Source organism: Alligator mississippiensis, chromosome 5 (assembly GCF_030867095.1).
Source record: "Alligator mississippiensis isolate rAllMis1 chromosome 5, rAllMis1, whole genome shotgun sequence".
NCBI classification, from domain to species: domain Eukaryota; kingdom Metazoa; phylum Chordata; order Crocodylia; family Alligatoridae; genus Alligator; species Alligator mississippiensis.
In genome coordinates, this window is record NC_081828.1 from 103,893,546 (window position 1) to 103,905,584 (window position 12,039).

Sequence of the window (12,039 nt, forward strand, 5' to 3'; positions counted from 1 at the left end):
GAGGAGTTCTCAAGGACTGTGAAACAGGAATAGTCAACTAGATAAAATTATAATATTCTACACAGAAAAACCATAATTTCCTCCAGAAGGCAGTAACACTTGAACTTGGTTGGCTGCATAATTGGATTACGGTCCTGCCCATGCATTTTAAAAGTGTTAAATGTTTTATTTTGTATCCTTCATTTTTAATAAGGAAAAAAAAATCAAACCACAGAGACGCATGCAAGCTTGTAGACACATACACAGATGAAAGATAAATAAGTATTGTTCATGCACATTTATGCCTCTCTATGAATAAGTAATAGATTCTTTTTAGCTCTTAGGATTTTTCATGATAGCATCATGATAGCACTTCAATTTATAAACCTGTTATCAGCATACAATATTAATTTCCTGGAAAGGAGTTTTTGGGAACAACATTTACCATGCTTTATGTCAACCCTAGAGATTTTAATATGTATTCTTGTGAGAGAAAACAGAATGCTTTTGACTGATTACTTTTTTTCACTCTCATATGTGTGTACACAAATATGTGTTTATGTTGATATGTGTGTATTCTGATAATTAAAAATAATAGCTCCTCTATAACTTAACACATAGTATATTTGTAATGAGAAGAAACATTTTTCATGTGTGGCAGAAATCTTGTTGGGCTTATGCTTTTGAACCAGCATTTCAGCAAGACCTTCAGCAAAATCAATTCACAGGAATTTTATTTGAGTACTGGACCTGAATATAACAGATCAAACATACGTGGAGCTGGTCACTCCATACCACAAGCAATAATGGCTGCTTACAGACATTAAGAAACAAAACAAAACAGCACTTTAATTTAAACTCAGTGTGTACCCATCCCGAGCCCTGGATATGACCTGAAGAGGTAGTGCCTTAGTTGGACCAAGCTCGTCCCACATCTTATAGATCAGGTGCTTTAGTGGGTCTTTTATGATGCTTTTTACTGGAAACATCCCTGTCTAAAGTCTCTGTGACATATGCTTTTCTAACTTGCACTTAAAATCTTCCAGTGGTAGTCCACTATCTCTCCTGGTAATCTGTTCCTATGCAATATTCTAGGGCGTGTAGAGACAAAACGATGATGTGGTCAGGAGAAGCCCCAATCACCTGATGGCGGACTACCATGCTCTGGGGGGCATGCTGAAGGAGACAGGGACACAGGTGATATTCTCTTCTGTCCTACCAGTGAGTGGATGTGGAAAACGACATGAGACCTGCATCAGAGAGGTTAACTTGAGGCTTCGGGAATGGTGTCTTGAGGTGGGCTTTGGCTTCGTAGACAACGACCCACACATCAGGATGAGAGACATGTTCAGATGGGATAGGCTTCACCTTTCCCCCAAAGGTAAGCATGTGTTCTCTTCTAGGTTGGCTGATCTCCTCTGGCGGGCTTTAAACTAGGCTCGTTGGGGGAAGGGGAAGATGAGGGCAGAGGAAGTCTTGGACCACCAAACCAAGTGTCACCCGCAGTAGCAGCCCAGCCAAGACCGATGATGAGCGGAACAAATACCCAAGTAAGTAACAGAGGCCTGGGTAGTACTGGGATTAGGGGGGCAGTGCATGCATCTTCAGGAGGCCTCAAATGCCTCTACACTAATGCTCACAGTATAGAGAGCAGGCAGGAGGAACTTGCCCTACTGCTAGCTAACACCAATCCAGACATAGTGGGGTTCACCAAAATGTGGTGGGACCCAACGCATGACTCGGCGGTGAACATCAAGTGCTATAGGCTGTACAGGAGAGATAGAACAGGGAGGAAAGGTGGGGGTGTGGTGCTCTATGTCAAGGAGCAATACACATCTTCAATGAGTAGCGCTGGGTCAGAGGAGGGGCAGACCGAAGTGCTCTGGGTTAGAATAAAAGGAGGTCGGGGAGAAAGGGACTTAATGGTGGGGGTCTACTACAGACCACCCAACCTAGGAGAAGAGCTAGACCAGGAATTCTTAAGTCAGCTCACAGAGGCAGTTAGGTCAAAGGATGTGGTCATCATGGGAGACCTAAACTTTCCAGACATCTGCTGGATGGAGCAGTCAGCCAGGTCTGACTGGTCACATAGGCTCCTAGCTGAGATACAGGACCTAACCTTGGAGGTGCAAAGCCCCACCAGGGCCTTGTTGGATCTGGTCTTGTCCACGGGCAATGACCTGGTGGGGGGACTGCGGGTGCTCGACCACCTGGGTGACAGCGATCATCGCCTGCTGGAATTCGCTATCCAGTGCAAAGTGGTGAAGCCTGCAGCAAGGCAGCAGCCCTGGACTTCAGGAGGGTAGATTTCAATGAAGTAAGGAGATTAGTGGGGGAGACACTGATGTCCCAGAAGGTGGGGGAGTTGGGTGTCCAAGAAGAGTGGTCGTTCCTTAAGGAGATGATCCTTCAAGCCCAAAGAGAGGTAATCCCTGTGGCAGGCGAGTAGGGTGTGCTCCAGCATTGAGCCACCCACCTCAGTGGGCCCGACCACCTTCCAGGTTCCGAGTGCCTCCCTGGGGGCGCCTCACGTCTGGCCGACCCCCTTCCTGGAGCACACCCGCTAGCCTGGGGGTTCCACTGCCACCACCCAGAGCTCTGGACTGATTCTGACTCTGCACACCCTGGGAAACACAGGCCTAGTAGCCCTCAAGTGTACTTGATTCACTTCAAGAATTTGGGATGCTTCCCTCAATAAGAAGCATAAGTAGTGGTCTCCCTTAGTCAGCCGAACCAAGGGGAACCCAAGGCATAATCTAGACCACTCCCAATAAGTCTCCCACACTAGGTACAAAGGAGAACTTTATTGGTTACAGAGGGTAGGGTTACAATAGAGTATCGGGTAGAGCAATATCAGAAAAATCCCATAGAGCAAACTCCCCTGGCTGGGTAGCCTTTGATCATGCATCTGAGTTACTGCAAGCTAAATATCTAGTTAGATCTCAGGTAGCTTACTCACACGTATCATCCAGAGACAGATGGAGATTCCCTCTGGAGGCAGGCAGTTCCTTGATCATGAGTTTTGAGAGAGAGAGCAAGTTTCAGATGATACAGCTCTTCTCTGTCTCTGAGTCTCCCTCATGGCTGCTGCCCCCCCCCCCCCCGGGGCAGTCCTTAACTTTTATAGCCCTTGTGACTTCATTTACTTGGTCCAATGGAGGCCAGCACCTGTTGGCTGTCAGCCAACCAATTTGAAATACATCACTAGTTGCTGGGCAGACTGGCAGTCTCTAGCCCACCAAGAGGGAAGCCCCTCGCCCAGGTATGTGATACTAGTCACGTAGGCAGAGGGAGCAGGTTTCCCCCTTCCCTCAGAAATGTATCCAGCTCAGGTTACGTAAAGAGATAGGGTAAAGGTGTGTCTCCTCTGCTGGGACCATACTAATCAAATTGTCACAAAGCAGAGTTTTTGGGGAGAAACCAAGGTGGCCTTCTGTCACAATCCCTACATGGATCAAAGGGGACAAGAGGGTGCAAAGGCCCCCATGGCTCACCAAAAGCATCCGGAAATGTCTCCAAGCTAAAAAGGAGGCATACACCCATTGGAAGGGAGGGGCCATCACCAGAGAGGACTGTACCTCTGTTGCTCGGGACTCTAGAGGGGCAGTCAGGAAGGCCAAGGCAGAGATGGAACTGGGACTAGCTACCTGGATCAAGGACAACAAGAAGTCCTTTTTTAAATACATAGCAGGTAAAAAGAAGGTACCGGGTAATGTGAGGCCTCTGAGGGACACGCTAGGAAAACTGGTCATCACACCACACAGCAAAGCTAACCTATTTAACAATTTCTTTGCCTCCATTTTTCTGAGTAGGGACCAGGTCATCCCCCCAACTGGGACTACCGTAGGTCCCGTGGAAGGCACACCCAGGCCTAGGGTCAGCGAGGACCTAGTCAGGGAACTTCAGGATGGACTGGACGTTATTAAATCATCAGGTCCTGACGATCTCCCCCCCAGAGTGCTGAGGGAACTAGCAGAGGTTATTGCGGGACCCCTGGCACAGCTTTACGAGAACTTATGGTGCTCTGGCGATGTGCTGGAGGACTGGAAAAGGGCCAATGTAGTTCCCATTTTCAAAAAAGGGAGGAAGGAGGACCCAGGAAACTACAGACCTGTTAGTTTTACCTTGGTCCTGGGGAAGCTTTTTGAGAAAATTATCCTGGTGCATGTCCACAAAGGGCCAGCAGGGGAGACTATTCTTAGGGGCAACAAACATGGGTTCATTAGAGGCAGGTCCTGTCAGACCAACCTGGTGGCCTTCTATGACCAGGTCACCAACTCCCTGGATGCAGGTGTCACAGCAGATATAGTCTTTCTGGACTTTAGGAAAGCCTTCAACACGGTCTCTTACCCCATTCTCATTAAAAAACTAGGAGACTATGGTGTCAATGCCTATGCAGTTAGATGGGTCACTAACTGGCTGGAGGGATGCACCCAGAGAGTGGTGGTGGACGGGTTATTTTCAACCTGGAGGGATGTGGGCAGTGGGGTTCCGCAGGGCTCGGTCCTCACACCTGCACTGCTCAACATCTTCATCAGCGACTTGGACAAATGGGTAAAATGCACCCTGTTCAAATTTGCAGATGACACTAAGTTGTGGGGAGAAGTGGGCATGATAGAAGGAAGGAATAGGCTGCAATTGGATCTGGATAGGCTACAGGGGTGGGCGGAAGAGAACAAGATGGGTTTCAACACTGACAAGTGCAGGACACTGCACCTGGGGAGGAAGAACCAGCAGCAGACCTACATGCTGGGGGACTCCCTTCTTGTCAGTGTAGAGGCAGAGCAGGATCTTGGAGTCATTATTGAGGCCAATATGAACATGGGCCGACAGTGTGGGTATGCAGTCAGGAAGGCCAACCATACCTTGTCATGCATCCACAGATGTATCACGAGCCGGTCCAAGGAGGTGATCCTCCACCTCTATGTGACACTGGTTAGGTCGCACTTGGAGTACCGTGTCCAGTTCTGGGCACCACGCTTCAGAAGGGATGTGGACAGCATGGAGAGGGTCAAGAGGAGGGCCACCCGCATGATCAGGAGTCAGCAGGGCAGGCCCTATGAGGAGAGGCTAAGAGACCTGAATCTGTTCAGCCTCCACAAGAGAAGGTTGAGGGGGGATCTAGTGGCCGTTTACAAATTAGTCAGGGGGGACCAGCAGGCACTGCAAGAGTCCCTGTTCCCCTGAACACTCCCAGGAGTGACAAGAAATAGTGGTCACAAGCTAGCAGAGGGTAGATTCAGGGTAGATATCAGGAGGCACTATTTCACTGTCAGGGCAGCTAGGATCTAGAACCAACTTCCAAGAGAAGTGGTGCTGACTCGTACCCTGGGGGTCTTTAAAAGGAGGCTGGATGAACACCTGGCCAGGGTCATCTTTCCTGCCATGGCAGGGGGTTGGACTTGATGATCTGCTCAGGTCCCTTCCTACCCTACCAACTATGAAACTATGAAATGGGTTTTACTTCACCCTAAATTGAAGCAGTAGGTTTTTTAAAAACAGCACTTCAATTTAGGGCAAATTAAGTGTTGTGTACACCCATGTCTTACCTGCCTCTCCATTGGCAGGGAGGGGAGGGTGAGCTGCCGGTGCATGGAGCAGTCCCTGAGTTGCAGGGGGGGAGGCAGGAGGGGGAATTTCGTCGATGGAGCCTGCCTTCCCGGGCTGCTGCCAGCCTGCATGTATGGGCTACCTGCACAGGCCCTGAGCTGCACAGAACCCGGTGCTTCAGCCTGCAGCTGTAGGGCAGCAAACTAAAACTCCTTGGAAGCATTTTAGTTTGCTGTGCCCCAAAGTCATTTAAGGCCCATTATGCCACCGAATGTGCTACAGCTGCTGGAATTAATGCACAATACACCACTGACATGTGCAAACACCAACACCATTAAAGCTGTACAAAAGCATTTAACCCACTTTAAAGTGTCGTGCACACATGCCCATATAGTCTATTTATGTCAAGCTTGTGATTCACCATCTCCCCATATCCTTTCCTGTGGTACTACAGCTTAGCCAGTCAATCCATATTCTTTATTTGTGCATTTCATTGTTCCTTCTTCAGTATGGTATTCTGCTCTTCAAAGGGTGATATCTTAATTTCATCCTACTTATTTCAGTCCAGTTTTTAAATTTAATTAATGTCATTTTAAACACTCATCTTTTGAAGTGACTGGTACCTTACCAAGTTTGGTGTCACTCAATTATATATTTCAAGTTCTAAAAAAAGATATAGAAGAATAATGAACCTGGACAGACCTTAGGGTAACTCCATTTTCTAGTTTGACCTTGAGCTGTTGAGGATTACTCTTTAAGCATGATTATTCAAAGTTATGCCGTCTCCTTGCAGTGACAGAATACTTCTGAAAATGTGGGTGACATTGTCAAAACATCAAAATAGATCATATATATGCTCCAATTTTATAAAGTTCATTGTCTTGCCACAGAAGAGCATTACATTGTTTCGGTATGGTTTGCTCTTCATAAATCCATACATACTACCTTTATCCTCTATGTGCTTACAAATATTTTATTTGTGAATAGCTTACAGTATGCAGCACCAAAAGTATATCCAGAGACTACTAAATAGTATATATGGCTTTGAAAATAAATAACAACTAATTCCTTGACAAGGCAGATGCCAGACTTGCTACTACAATTTGGGGAGGCTCAACAAATATTCAAGCTGCCATTCAGAAAATACGTGGTACAGAAAGCATGTCAGTATCTGGAGCAGAGTCTTTTTGTCTCATGTGTGTACAGAGCCAAACATAATGTGCTTGCACCCTTGGAACTTATCTGACTTCCCCTGCCCACAAGCTCCAGATTCAGAAATATGGAAACAAGACCCCGCGGATTGCTCCGAAACATGTTGGAGACCAAGGCCTCCCCAGAGTATCTTCCAGGTTTGAAGAATACATACTGGTGGAGTACGCTTGGGAGTGGCTTGGCCAGGATGTACCCTGGTGCAGTATAAATAATAGTGATCCATAGTGAATAATCTCTGAAGTCTTATGTAAATCTGTATAGAAAAACAATGTCAAGAAAAAAAATGAGGATGGAAAGAACTGCCAACTTGATAAAAAATAGCGACATTTCACATTCAATCATATAAGACACATTGCCCCTAAGTAGGGAAGGGGGAAAAAAAAAAGCACAAACCATTACCAAGTTACCAAAACTAAGACACTTGAGAACTGATCACATTTCAACGAAGAAAGAAGAACGGAAATTTAGTTTCCAAAACAGGCCCAAAGCAGTGATGAAATAACACTAACAAATACTAAGATAAATATCAGAAATTCAGCTAAAAGGCAAAAACAGAATGTTAGTTCTGCAAGTGAACCCAACCCAAATGGGATGAAACTCTCCTTTCAAAGGGAGAGAGGCCAACAAAAAGAATATAACTGAATCAGGTCTCATTAGAAACACTGGTAAGAAAACAGTATACACTATATAATGAATTTTGAATCTACCAAAATAGTGTGAGAACTAAGAAATCAACCAACGTCAAAAAAAGGAATCAGTAAAAAAAAAAAAAAAAAAAAAAGAAGAATAAAGATTCATGTAATTATGAGAGATAGTCAGCTGTAACATTCTTCTTTGTATCACAGGAAAGATTTTTAGAATAGATATTTTAACATGACCCCAGACAACTCACTAATAATAGGAGCATTATTCTTATTTCCTTTGCAAGAAAGTGGAGTTTGATGCTTCACTTTCTAATAAGAATTTCCTGGGTAACGTGAAAAACACTGATTTATAATCCAAAATGTTAAGTCAAAATACTTCAAATGAGTAGCCACTAGTTGATGATTCAGATTCATAGATTACTTAGTTACTGAGAAATAACTAAAGCCTGAAATTCAGTCTGATATTAAATTAGATCCATTATCTGTAGAAGAATCACACAAGCTGTACTCTGGAGTGGCTATTGAGAGGACAATAAGAAGTGAGCTACTACAGAGAAGATGAACAAGATAAAACAGTTGCATTATGTGCTCTTGACTTTGAGGAAGACATTGATCTGCACTCCAGCAACATTCTCACTATTCAGATAACTAGATGTCAAAAAGTCAGAGAATCATCGGCTTAATTAAAAGTGGTGCTCTATAAAAGATGACGGAATCTGAATAAAAGCAGGAGCAAGACAAGGTAGTGCATTTCACAGAAAGGTGCTGTAGAAAGACAGAATGGGTAAAGTAATAAGTTTCACCTCTAGCCAGAAACTGAAGTGAAAAGTGATGACTGGAAGCTACTGCAAGGAAGGTGACTCGAACTAGCAAATGTAACACAATTTAATCAAAATAAAACTTAAAATAAGATTTTATTTTATATATAAGGCATTGTTGCTTCTAAAAATAGTGGTGTTTCAATGCTGTGATGAACCAGTGCTCACAGGAGAAGTTTCCTGCTGGTCAAGAATATTAGTCTTTGGCACCACTGTTTCCTCTCAGCAGTGCTCATCATGAAGGTATACTATCACTACTGGTGTTCTAATGATTCACAGAAATATTACTCCTAAAAGCACTTTTTCTAAGGATTATATTTCTGAAGGGGAGGGATATTTGGAATAATATGGTGGGGCACTTCAGATGTGGATTTAATGAATAAAGTGTGCACATGTGTGTGCGGGGGTGCATACACTATGATGATCTCTACTTATTAATATCTTGGCAAGTCCAGGCGATCAAGCAAGTCCAGGTATGCAAGGAGGAGTCATGGATTCATACAGTCATAGGTTATAACAAGCAAACTAGTATTGCAACCTTAATTTTAAATAATATCAGACCAATAAGAAATGATCTCCTCAGTCTCCTAAAAGAAAAAAAAAAGAAAAAGAAAAACCAAACAAAAAACAACACTTGGTCCAAAACACAGGCCAGGTAAAGTGGCTTATAAAAAAGGTAGAGTGGATAGAGAGGATTTAGAGGGAGCCTGGAACAGGCACAGGTTCTTGAGAGGATGTGAGAGCTGAAAACAGAGGAGTGAAAGATAATGGCTGCAAAGGAAAAAGCTGAGATGAGAAAGGAGGGGATTTCCAGTGTAGAGAAATTAGTGTTTAGAGGAAAATTCACAATACCAAGACACAGAGCCATAGGGAGAAGTGGAAAGGGAGACCAAAAGTTTGAGAGCGCCAAAATGGCAGCAAGAACATTTGAGAAAGGCAGAACACCAAGATAAAGGTTTAAGCAAAAGACTTGCCAATGGGAAGAGAGATTGTGGAGAAGATAATGGTATGACATCCCTTGGAGAGAAGGGAGGGATGGACTTTTAGATAGATGGGAAAGAAAAAGCATAAAGACCTCTGATGAAATTAAAATCTGGAAAGAGAGGGGTGAGATGATTAGAGATTCTGAGGCAGATACTCTGTGAAATATTGTATCTGTGAAGGAGACTCTAGACAAGAGGGAATAATCAAGAAAGCAGAATAAGAAAAACAAGAAGAAAAGGAAGGGATTATTTCCATAAGTAAGAAGGGATGACAGATGGGGTAGGAAGAGAGAATGAAGCAGAGGGCATTAAAGCCAGAGAGGACAAAAAAGGTGGAGTGAACAAATTTAGATCCTGTCTAAATTATGACTATTTTGATGGGCAAGTTTTCACTTAAAAAAAAAAAAATGGTCTGGCAGGCAAGACGGGACTGATTTTCTTCTCTCACACAGTGGTGTAAATCCACTGATGTCACTGGAACAACTGATGTTTTACACCATTGTAAAAGGGGGGGGAATGGAATCGTACTGACATTGCCAGTTGCTATGATCCTGGATATTGTTGTTGGTGATTTCAGGAAGAGAATTAACTAGACTTTGCTCCCATATAAAACGGTATCACCAACATGTAAATTCCTTGTGTATACAATACATTTTACCAGTAATTGTGATGAGGGAAAATGTGAAAATCTGTGGTTTTACACAGCATTCTTGCTTTTATTATTTTGCTGGGGGTAGAAGATTATGTTAGGGGTGGTGAAGGGAGATGGGGAGAAGTCTCTTTATAACCACATCAGTATCTACTTGCTTCTCTCTGGACCTGGATCACTCATAGTAAGCTTAGAATATAACAGACCTCACTCACCTCACTACATCATCTGGGCTCCCAACACATTCAGGTGTGCCTGAGTGATAACAACCTGGATTCAGTCACAGCAAGTCTTTCTTTCCTAGAAAAATGACTACTGTGATTATATGTATGAGTATGAGAGGCCAGCAACTCACTTAATTTTTATATTTTTTCCCTTTAATATTTATAAAAACTCTACATTGTACAAGTTCAGTCAGGCACCTGTCAACTGGAGAAAGAAACATAAGAAGTGAAATTATGTGTTTTATGTAAATTCACTTGGAAGACATGCATTTGTTTGGGGCTTCCAGCTATTCTCTTTCAAATGTAGTGTGGGTACCTTTCTTCACTCACCCATTAGTGATACAACATAGAAGACAGACTTCAAAAGGAAAACTCTCTCTCTTTGCTGAGCTTTCTGAAAAATGTTTTTGAATCTGTCTTTCTTGCATGATTTAAGTATGCCTGGTGCTAGGAATATAAAGATGAGTTCTAATTTAAGTATATTACTGAGGAAACCATAAGGTAAGGGAACTGGTTACATGTTGCTGATGCTTTAAATAAAGCACTGATCTACCAGCAGATAACATACACAGTGTCTAAGTACAGACAGTCAAAAAGCCAGAGGCTGAGCGAATTCAATCTTTACAGGGTTTTTTTTAAACTGCATAGATTGAACGAATTTCAAATAGGAAAGGCAGCCCATACTAATAGCCTGCTGGCCACTGCAGAGAGCCAGTAATTACCCTAGCCATGCCCCCTCCACAGCCTCCCTGTCAGAAGAGCAAGGGGTGGGGAAGGAAAAACTGACCCCTCCCACCCAGCACCACATCCCCAGCTGGGAGCAGCCTGGGAGGGGAGGAGGGTAAGCTGGAACTGGGGTCTTTACTCCCAACTGGAAGCGGGGCTTAAAAGCTAAAAACTCATGTCACGTGTATGTGTTAAGCCACAGCAGGGTCAAAACTGCAGGCTTGGTAGCCCCTGCTGAGACCACAAAGCCTACCAGCTTTCAAGGAGATAGGTACAGGGGCTTCTGGGTTTTGGGGCCCTGCACCTCTGGCTGCTGACAGACAAAACTTGTGACATGGGTTTCACCCCCCTGTGCCCCAAGACAGACAGTCTCACAAGCACCCATGTCACCAGTTTTGCCTGTCAGCAGCCAGAGGTGCAGGGTCCCAGAACCCAGAAGCCCCTGTACCTATCTCCTTGAAAGCTGGCAGGCTTCATGGTCTCAGCAGGGGCTAGCAAGCCTGCAGTTTTGACCCCGCTGTGGCTTAACACATACATGTGACATGAGTTTTTTGCTTTCAAGACTTTGAGGTGCAGATTCCCTGAAACCCCTGCACCTATCTCCTTGAAACTTGGCAAGACTTCATGCCCTCAGAAGGGGCTACCATTCCTGCATGTTTTATCCAAATCGGGCCAGAAATGACAAAGTTATAGGCTGTTTCGAGCTTTCCCATTATAGTCTATGGGCGAAACATCGAAACAGTGTCAAAACAGCAATACTGTTGTTTTGACGAGACGAAACGGAACAGCAGTTTCAAATCAAAATGAAATTCGACATGAAACACTGTTCCATCAAAATGCCAGTTGAAACTGAATGTTGTCATTTTGCACAGCCCTTAAATAAGCCCAATTCCATCAGTCTTTCCTCAGAAGTCATGTCCCCCAGCCCCCTCACCATTTTTGCTGTCCTCCACTGGACTCTCTCCAATTTGTCCACATATTTTCTGTAGTGGGGGCCCAAAACTTGCACCAGGAGGGAATATGGGACAGAAGTTCCATAAACTGGTTTGACTTAAATCAGTTATGTCTGATACTACATCCAAACAGGTTTATTTTAAACCAGTTTTGGTCATTTTGAAAGTAGTTTAAGTGCACTGAACATCTGTTATGTTACAAGTTTAAACCAGTTTCTGATCTCTTAAACCAATTTGTGTGCAACTTCTGTCCCTAGCCAATATGAAATTTTCATAGGATGCTACAAAGATGAGCTTGCTT

At 44.0% G+C, this 12,039-nt stretch overlaps 1 protein-coding gene across 1 annotated transcript in view; it reads right to left on the minus strand.

Moving 5' to 3' along the window:
- The window catches only part of CDH18 (cadherin 18), a 445,884-nt gene that overhangs the window by 215,756 nt on the left and 218,089 nt on the right, over nt 1-12,039 (minus strand). The gene's annotated exons all lie outside the window — the stretch shown is intronic.